The following is a 10,620-nucleotide window of genomic DNA, read 5'->3' as shown; positions in this document are numbered from 1 at the left end:
CTTTTCTTCTCCTGTTGTCTTTGAACCATGATCCTAAGATGTCAGCTTCCTGAATAGCTAGGATTACAGGAGTGTGCTACCAGCCACTGGCTGTATTTTTCTTTCTCTATTTTTATCATATATTAGTTGTACACTGAAGCTTCACTGTGAAGTTTCCATATACATACAAAGTATCCCAATCAGACCCATCTCATGTATCATCCTCTTTATCCCTTTCCCTTCTTCTTGGACTAGTTTCTCCAAGGGCATCTTCCCAAGGGCAGAGCTCCCCAAGGGCATCTTCTGTCCTGGGAAGATGCAGCTCAGCACATGATTTGGGTTTTTTTTTTCACTCTACCACTGAGCCAGAGTTCCACTTAAAGCTTTCTGGTAATTCATTGGAGGTAAGCATCTCATGGTCTTTCCTGACTCAGCTAGCTTTGAACTATGATCCTTAAAGCTTAGCCTCCTGAGTAACTAAGATTATAGGTGTGAGCCACTAGTATCAGGCAACGTTTGCTATTTTAAAAGTTGCATATACGCAGAAAACGTGCGAGTGTGAAGAGGTCTGGATCTCATTGGTGGCTGTGAGCATATTCACATCATATCCATGAAATTTCTGCCCCACAACAGTGCCAGAATGCCTTTATGTGCCTCTGAATCTTGAGGGTTCCACACAGAGCACCACCAAGTGTATGTGTCCAAGAAACAGGATGTGCAGCTAACCCCATGGGTCTTTCAGGTTGGACTGAGGCACTTGCTTGAAAAGGTTTTCCTTCCCTGAAACATCCTATAGTTGTCTCTATGCTGTTCACTATATGTCTTCACAGCCCTGTGCTCTCTGAGTAGTGGCAACTTGTAGGCTGACTCTGTTTAGCACTTGCAGTGTTTTCTCTTCCTGGACTATCTTTCCCTTTCAATTATACTACTAAGTTTTAAAAATAATTTTGGGGGGTCTTCAACAGATTGGATGGTGCAGACCTGTATTAGTGAGGGTGGAGAAATTCTTCCTTCTCACACACATATGCATGTGTTGTTTTTTTTTCCAAGCACAATTTTTTAATAAAGATAATTACAAAAGATGGAAAAAATCAGCTCAGAAAGGCCAATTATTTCTTTAATAGATCAGTTTTGTTTCACATAATAACTCACATCAAGTTTAAATACTATCACATAAAGCATGGTGGAGAAAAAAAATTTGCTTCATAATTAGAAAAACTCACAATGAAACTTGCCAGGAAAAACAAAAACAAAAAAAGCCATTTTGAAAATAAATACAGTCCATGCCAAAATAGGATAAAATGAGGCCAGAAGTCTTCAAAAAGAAAAGTTTGTCCCAATATTTTCTCACTTTTTAGATGGCTTCCTAAAATTGAGAAAACTCTTAAATTCAAGGGTTGCTGAGTTGTTCTGATTTGGCTCTTTGGTATCTGTCTTTTCACCACTACCTTCCTTGGATTTATCTTCTTCCTTAACATCTTCTTTCTTGTCTTCGGTTTCTTTCCTGTCTTCTTCAATTCTAGCTTTCTTTGCTCCTTTCTTATGATCAGCTACATTTCTATGACCTCCTTCTCCTTCATCCTCAGAATCTGAGAATTCTTCATCACAAGCTATCCATTTGTCTGATGCTCGAATCGAAATCCTCTTGTCAGGATCTTCTCTATCTTCATCGCCACTGTCTTCATGAACAGCATCTTCTGGGATAACTTGCATTTGGACACCAAGTGCATGAGGTAACATGCGTAAATTTTCAATTAAACACTGTTTTATCTTTTCCATATATTCTTATGTGTTCTGGTTTGTCATGTTTGAAGGACTAATATGCAGTTTGAAGTCCGGTCCAAAATATCCAAAGTAATCGTTATGTGGCAACTCACTGGGACTCTCACAACCAAGGGCAACCTCAGTCTCATATGTCCAAAATCTTGCAATGTTACGCATTGTGTATCCACCACTCCCAAGCATCAGCAATGGTAAGTTAAAAGTTTTTACAACTTCTACACACTTAGCATGACCTTTGATTGTTAGGTTGAAGGAACAAAGTCTATCACTAGATAATGAATCTATACCACATTGCAATACCACAGCACTGGGTTGATACATCTCCATCACTTTTGAGATGATAGGCTTAAATATCTGCCCATATGACTCGTCATCTATACCATCTCTCATTGGAAAATTGACAACATAATATTTGCCCTTTCCAGCACCAATATCCCTCAAGTCTCCTGTGCCAGGAAATTATTCACCATACTTGTGGAAGGAAACAGTCATCACACGATCTGTTGTATAAAAAGATTCTTCAACACCATCACCATGATGGATATCTATGTCAATATATAAGACCCTCTGATGATACTTAAGTAACTCAAGGATAGCAATCACAATATCATTCACGTAACAGAATCCTGATGCTTACGATTTCTTGGCATGATGTAATCCTCCAGCCCAGTTGACAGCCATATCAGTTTGTTGTTGGTTCAATTTCACAACCCCAGCAACTGAACCACCAGTGGAGAGTTGACGAAACTCAAAGAGCCCATCAAAAACGGGACAATCTTCTCCAACATTAAATCTCTGCATCAGTTTACTGTACTCAGACATGTTGTCTGGTCTTATTGACCGTAGAAATTTGATACACTCATCACTGTGATACTTTGTCATTTCTTCAGCAGTGGCTTTATGGGGCATACATATTTCCATTTTTCTTTTTTTTTGTAATTTATTTATTAATTAAACACAAATTTTTTGAAAAGGTGTTGTGCAATAAGGGTACAGTTACATAGTAGGGCAGTGTGTACATTTCTTGTGATATCTTACACCCTGTTTTTCTTTCCCTTCCCTAGGTCAGGTAGACATATATACAATGCACAATGTACCAAGAACATATACAGTAGCCACGTGGACTACGCCCAAGAAAACTTGCCTAGGGCTTTAAATGTAATGTCGATATTAGACATTGTGTCGACAGTAGTCTTATATGAACGTACATACATAGCTTTTGAGCTATTGTATTCCACTGAGAGGTCAATTTTTGACCTTTATATGTTGAGTAGTTGTTTGGTTTCAGTTACATAATGTTGGGTCGCTGACCAAATCTTGTGGGAAATACCATTTGAGAAGCAGTTTTTTGGTTTCACAGACCTGGTCTCTACTGTCTCCCGTCACCCCTTCTTAACAGTCATATATCAGGGAGATCATGCCCCTTTGCTTTCTGTGTTCTAGGCTTGTCTCATTCAACATTATTTGTTCAAGTTCTTACCATTTCCCTGCGAATAACAATATTTCACCATTCCTAATCGCTATGTAGCATTCCATTGTGTATAGGTACCATATTTTTTGGATCCAATCATCTGTGGAGGGGCATCTGGGTTGTTTCCATATTTTGGCTATTGTGAATTGTGCCGCGATAAACATGGAAGTACAAATGTCTTTTTGATATCTTGGGACCTGCTGTTCAGGATAGATGCCTAGGAGTGGTATGGCTGTGTCACAGGGTAGGTCTATATTGAGCTTTTTGCAAAACCTCCATACTGTTCTCCAAAGTGGTTGTACTAATTTGCACTCCCACCAACAATGGAGAAGGGTTCCTCTTTCCCCGCACCCCCTCCAGCATTTGTTGTTGCCTGAGTTCAGAGTATAGGCCATTCTAACTGGAGTGAGGTGGTATCTCAAGGTTGTTTTTATTTGCATTTCCTTTACTACCAGGGATGTTGAACATTTCCTCATATGTTTCTTTGCCATTTTTATTTCTTCTCTTGTGAAGTCTCTCTGTAGCTCCTTTGCCCATTTCTTAATTGGTTTATTGGGCTTGGAGGGGCTTAGTTTTCTGAGTTCTTTGTAGATGACAGATATCAGGCCTTTGTCTGTTGCTGTGCTGGTAAAAATCCTTTCCCATATGGTTGGCTGTATTTCTATTTTGGTGGCTATGTCCTTAGCTGTGCAGAAACTTTTTAATTTGTAGTAGTCCCATTTGTCGAGTCTCTCCCCTATTTGTTGTGCCCCTGGGACTCTATTCAGGAAGTTCCTTCCTGTGCCTATAAGTTCTAGTGTCTTTCCTACTCTGTCCTTCAGTAGTTTCAAGTATTCAGGTCTGATATTGAGGTCCTTGGTCCATTTTGAGTTGATCTTGGTGCATGGTGATAGGCTTGGGTCTACTTTGAGTTTTCTGCATATGGCTGCCTAGTTCTCCCAGCACCAGTAGTTGAAGAGGCTATGTTTATTCCATTGTATGTCTTTAGCTCCTTTGTCTAATATCAGCTGACTATAAGAGTGTGCTTTTATTTCTGGATCTTTAATTCTAATCCATTGGTCTTCCGGGCTGTTTTTATACCAATACCAGGCTGTTTTTGTTTTGATGGCCTTATAATAGAGCTTGAAGTCTGGTATTGTGATACCTCCTGCACAGCTTTTTTTGCCTAGAATTGCTTTGGCTATTCTAGGTCTTTTCCTGTTCCATATGAATTTATGGATTGCTTTCCCTATTTCAGTGAAGAATGTAACTGGGATTTTGATAGGGATTGCATTGAATTTGTATAACAATTTGGGCAATATGACCATTTTCACTATATTGATTCTGCCTACCCATGAGCATGGGAGGTCTTTCCATCTCCTTGGGTCTTCTGTGATTTCCCTTATTAGATTTTTATAGTTCTCATTAAATAGGTCCTTCATGTCCTTGGTTAGGTTGATTCCCTAGGTACTTTATTCTTTTTTTTTGCTACTGTAAATGGAATTGTTGCCATAATTTCCTTTTCTGTTTGTACATTGCTTGTGTACAGAAAATCTGCTGACTTTTGTGGATTGATTTTGTATCCTGCTACTTTGCCAAATTGGTTTATTAGGTGTAGGAGTTGGGGTACTGAGTTTTTTGGGTCCTTCAGATATAAGATCATGTCGTCTGCGAATAGGGATAACTTGATTTCTTCCTTGCCGATGTGGATCCCTTTGATGTCCTCCTCTTGTCTTATTCCAGCACTACGTTGAAAAGAAGTTGGGACAGTGGGCGTCCTTGTCTTGTTCCTGAGTTTAGGGGGAATGTTTTTTTTTTTTTTTTTTTTTTTTTTTTTTTTTTTTTTTTTGGCCAGTCCTGGGCCTTGGACTCAGGGCCTGAGCACTGTCCCTGGCTTCTTCCCACTCAAGGCTATCACTCTGCCACTTGAGCCACAGCGCCGCTTCTGGCCGTTTTCTGTATATGTGGTGCTGAGGAATCGAACCTAGGGCCTCGTGTATCCGAGGCAGGCACTCTTGCCACTAGGCTATATCCCCAGCCCCTAGGGGGAATGTTTTAAGTTTCTCTCCATTTAATATGATGTTAGAGGTTGTATATGGCTTTTATTGTTTTGAGGAATGTTCCATCTATTCCTGTTCTCTCCAGAGTTTTTAATAAGTATGGATGTTGTATTTTGTCAAAGGCTTTTTGGGCATCAACTGAGATAACAATGTGATTCTTGATTTTAGTTCTGTTTATGTGGTGAATTACATTGATTGATTTATGGATGTTGAACGATCCTTGTGACTGTGGGATGAAGCCTACTTGGTCATGATGTATAATTCTCTTGATCAGTTTCTGGATCCTGTTAGCTAATATTTTATTGAGGAGCTTTGTGTCTGTGTTCATTAGTGATATTGGTCTGTAGTTCTCTATTTTTGTTGGGTCTTTGCCTGGTTTGGGAATGAGTATGATATTAGCTTCACAGATTGAGTTTGGGATTTCTCCCTCTATTTCTATTTTGCGGAAGTGTTTGAGGAGTATTGGTATTAGCTCCCCACTAAAGTTTTTATAGAATTCACTGGTAAATCCATCTGGGCCTGGGTTTTTCTTTGTTGGGAGGCTCTTGATTACCCCCTTTATCTCGCTGTAAGTTATTGGTTTATTTTGTTGATTTATTTCTTCTTGGTTCAGTTTGGGCAGTTTATACTTCTCTAAGAATTGATCCATCTCTGTAAAATTATTGTTTTTTAGTGAGTAGAGTTTCTGCAAATAGTTCCTTATGATTGTTTGAATATCGCGTGTACTTGTTCTAATTTTTCCGGTGGAGTCCCTGATTTTATGTATATGAGTCTCTTCTCTTTTTTTTGTAAGTCTTGCGAGGGGTCTGTCAATTTTGTTTATTTTCTCAAAGAACCAGCTTTTAGTCTTATTTATTTGTTGAATGGTCTTTCTATTTTCAATCAGATTTATCTCTTCTTTAATCTTTGTGATCTCTCTCCTAGTCGATTTAGATTAGGTCATTTCTTGTTTCTCCAGTTGTTTTAGTTTCATCATGAGGTTATTCACCTGCTCTGCTTCCATTCTTTTAATGTGAGTGCTGAAGGCAATGATCTTGCCCCTCAGTACTGCCTTAGCTGTGTCCCATAGGTTTCTTTGTGATGTATTTTTATTGTCATTGTGGCTTATGAATTCGTTGATTTCATCTTTAATTTGGTCTGTGGCCCAAGTGTTGGATAACAATGTGGGGTTTAGCCTTCAAGAATGTGTATAGCCTCTGTGGTAACCGTTGTTATTGAGGGTTACCTTTAATCCACTGTGGTCAGATATAATACATGGGATGATGTCAATACTTTTGTTTTTGCTGAGGTTCCTTGTGTGGACTATGACATGGTCTATTTTGGAGTATGATCCATGGGCTGCTGAGAAGAAGGTGTATTGAGTCTCTGTAGGGTGGAAGACTCTGTATAGATCTGTCAGATCCTTTGGGGATATGGTTTTACTTATGTCCTCAGCTCCCTTGCTGATCCTCTGGGTGTTGGATCTGTCTCTTGGAGAGAGTGGGGTATTAAAGTCTCCTACTATGATTGTGTTTGGGTCTATGTTGTTCTGTAGTTCTGTGAGAATTTGTTTGACATATGTAGGGCCTCTTTTGTTCGGTGAGTATACATTTATCAGCATGATGTCTTGATTCTGGATTTTTCCTTGTATTAAAATGTAGTGGCCTTCTTTGTCTTTTTGCGTTGATTTTAATGAAAAGTCCACTTGTTTGAGATCAGGATGGCTACACCTGCTGTTTTGGCAGGTGTGTTTGCTTGGAAGATCTTGCTCCATCCTTTCATTCGGAGCCTGTTTTTGTCCCTTGCTGTAAGGTGTGTCTCTTGTAGACAACAGATGCCAACTTTTTATTTGCGGATCCATTCTGCCAGTCTGCTCCTCTTTATCGGAGAGTTTATACCATTTATATTTAAACAGATCAAGGATAAGAGTGTTTTTTCTCGTTCCATTTTCTTGTTGGGCTGTTTTTTCCTCTTTTTTTTTTCTTGTGTTTAGTGAGCTGCTCTTTCTGTTGGGCTCTGGCTATTCTAGTTTCTTTCTGTTTCTGCCTTGTGTGTCCTGTACGATTTCTGTTGGGTGGGATTCCCCTCATAGAATTCGCTGTAGGGCTGGTTTTTTATTCACATACTCCTTTAGATCCTCTTTGCTATGGAAAGATTTGGTTTTCCCTTCGAATATGAACTCCAACTTCACTGGATATTTTATTCTAGGTTGGCAGTTGTTGGCCTGTAGAACTTGGATGGTGTTCTCCCACTCTCTTCGCGCGTGGTAGGTTTGTGTGGAGAGGTCTGCTGTTATTCGGATCCTCTTCCCATTGTAGAAAATTTCTTTCTTCGCTTTGGCTGCATTCAAAATTTGCTCTTTATTCTTGAGATCTGAAGTCTTGAATATTATGTGCCTTGGCGTGGCTTTTCTGGGGTCTGGCCTGCCAGGTGTCCTATAGGCTTCGGTTACCTGGATATGGTCCCTTGTGAGATTGGGGAAGTTTTCTGCAATAACTTTATTGAAAATATGTTGAAGCCCTCTGGCTCTGGTATTCAGCTCCTTCTTCTATTCCAATTATGCTCAGATTATATCTCTTGTCTTTGTCCACTAGCTCCTGGATTAGTCTGCCCTGAAGCTTCACCGTTTCTTGGAGTGTGGTAATTTTCTGATTCTTATCGGCTGCATCATCGTCCAAGAGAGAGATTCTGGATTCCATATGGTCAATTCTATGTGCTGTAGATTCAATTGCGGAGTTTATGGATGTCAGAGAGCTATTTATGGTTGCCAGATCAGCTCTGCTCGTGGAAATTTCTTCCTTTAAAGAGTTGTATTTTAAATCTATTTTTTCATACATTTCACTTCTCAGGATGGTAAGGTCTTCTTTAATGGAGGTTTGCATTGTATTCGTTTTTGCTTCCATTTCTTTCTTGGCTTCCTGGATGTCCTTCAAGACTTCCACTCTAAACTCCTGGAATTGTTTTCTGATTTCGTTTCTGAAGCTTTCCATCATTTCTGGTAACATGCCTCAGTTGATTTTTTATTCTCCATCTCCTCTTCAGTAGTGCTGCTTTTTGGAGCTGGCGAGTTGGCTTGCCCTTTGATGAACTGTGTTATATTTCTTTGTGATTTGCCCATCTGGAGATATGTGGGTAGCTTCCCTGGTTTGGTTTTGTGTTGGTTCCTGCTGGTCTTTCAGTGGGAGCCTTGTCCTGGTATCCTGGCTCTGGGTTTGGGTTTGGCTTTTGAACCTTGTTGCCCAATGGGTGAGTGTGACCTTTTCGGTTGTTGCTGAGGTGGTCACCCTCACTGCACTTGGGGGTCGGTAGGTTCTGTGTCTTTCTCTGTGGGACAGTGTCCTGCCACTGTGTTGTGCTGACCCTAGCATGCCCGTGTTGGGGGTTTGCTGGTTGCTGATTCAGCGTGGCATGGAGGCTTTTCTCTCCTTTGGTTCTTTTTTCCACTCTGTATCTTGGTCAGAGGAGTTCACCTCTCAGGCGGTTTGCCCTCCTGTGTGGACTGCTCTGGGGCCGGTGTTGTTGAGGGGCGGCCCACCCACTTGTGCAAAATGCGCCAAACTGAGTGGTCATGGCCGCTGGAGAGCTCTGCCCTCCTGTGTGGGCATGCCTACCAGAGTGGGTGCTGTCGTCGGGGTTCCCACCCACCTGTGCAACGTGCGCCCACTACAGCGGATGCTGCTGCTGTGGCCCTGCCCACCTGTGCATGGTACTCCTACCAGAGCGAGCCTCGGGTTGTTGGGTTGTGCTTGCTCCCTCCCACGAGTCCACTGTGGGGGGTGGTATGTGTGGGCCCCAGTGGGATCAAGTGTCCGGGTGCGGGTTAGCGCCCTCATACTGTGCCTCCGCTGTGAGCGGGGCAAGTTATCAGGCCCAGGTGTCCCTGCTGGGCTGGTATTGCCCACTAGTGCCTGTGACTTTAGTTGAAAAAGTCTGCATGGCCCAGGTGCCTCAGGTGGGGCTTGCAATGCCTGCCATCCCCAGGCCCCTGGTGGGACGGTGGCAGTGCCGGTGCGGCCGGTTCAGGCTCCTCTGCTGCCTAGGCACTGCTCCGCCCTTCCCCTGCTAACTCCTGTGTCTTCCCAGAGCCTGATGGGAGCTTGCCGCCTGATTTGGGGGTTCTTTGTTCCCTCGGGGTGGGGAGGGGGAGAGAGGGAGATCTAGCTTCTTTGTAGGGTTTGGGTCTCTGATAGCTGGTCTCCCATTGGGGGAGGGGGAAATGGGGGACTCACTGGTCCTGGATTATGTGTGTGTCCTGCGCTGGGGTGTGGCGAATGGTCATGGTGGTGGCCCTGGCTCTCCCCTTCTGCACCGCTCGGTTTTCCCGCCGCTCATGTCCGATCCCGGCCGTGGGGTTCTGAACTTCCCATTGCCGCCGTCTGTCTTGGTCCGCGCTCTCCCTGGGGTCTGTGGAGTCCTGCTGTCTGGACTCTGTGCTCCCGGTGTGGGTTTTTGGCATTCAGTCTGCCATTCGCCGGGTCCCCTTTCCCAGCCTGGCCCTGTTCGGGCCAGGGTCGGCTGGTGGGGGGAGGGTACTCTGGAGATTCTCCGGCTCTGTGCAGGTTATAGGCTCTTCTTTTTTTGCTTCTTTTTGTTTTCCTGCATTTCTCCACTGCTTCTGGCTGCTGGTTTTGCTGGGTTCTTGATGGGGTGTTGGGTGCTGGAGTTCCCAGCTTGCTATTCAGTTGGAGTGAGTTGGGGTGCCTCCCTACTCTGGCGGCACCATCTTCATCTCTCTATATTTTTCTGTATAAACCATAATTTAACAGCAAGTTATGAGTCATCTGAATTCTGTGTGGTTTCATGGGATGACCCTGTCCATAATAATAATTTCCAATATCACCATCGTAATAGTAGCAGACTTTCTTCTTGCCGCCTCCTTGACTGTACGCCATGGGCTCGCCGGCCGCCACCTCATTTTTTTTTCAATCAGCTATCTGGGTATCCCTTAGCCCTGTCAAGTTGACAAAATTGATCATCCTGTTTTTGGTGATATTAGGATTTGAACTCAGGACTTCATGCTTGCTAGGCAGTGCTCTACCATTTCCTTCTCATTATCTTTAAACACTGAGGCATCACTAGATGTTGCCTTCTTACATGGACACATCGTAATCTCTAGAAAGCTTTTTAGGTTTCCTTTCTAGGGGTTCCTCTTCCCTATGGCCCTTGTTCCTCTGGGGATCTCTTTGTAGACCAAAATGGTCCCATGAGCACAGGAAACAGACTGAGTCATATATCTCCAGGCATTACTTGGTAGTACTTTGCCCTGGAATGGAATCATGCCAGTTCCTACTTAAGACACCATTTCTTTGGGAGGAGATCCATCTGTGGGGCAGACAGATACCATTAGAGCCTGTCTCTGACACTTGATGA

At 42.7% G+C, this 10,620-nt stretch overlaps 1 pseudogene; it reads right to left on the bottom strand.

Annotated features, from left to right (window-relative positions):
• Nucleotides 1-1,024: 1,024 nt before the first annotated feature.
• On the bottom strand, nt 1,025-10,155 carry LOC125343578 (annotated as a pseudogene).
• Between the last annotated feature and the right edge of the window lie 465 nt (nt 10,156-10,620).

Source organism: Perognathus longimembris, chromosome 28 (genome assembly GCF_023159225.1).
Source record: "Perognathus longimembris pacificus isolate PPM17 chromosome 28, ASM2315922v1, whole genome shotgun sequence".
Classification (NCBI taxonomy): Eukaryota; Metazoa; Chordata; class Mammalia; order Rodentia; family Heteromyidae; genus Perognathus; species Perognathus longimembris.
The sequence above is the reverse complement of the archived record's forward strand: the minus strand, read 5'-3'. Positions and strand labels throughout refer to the sequence as shown.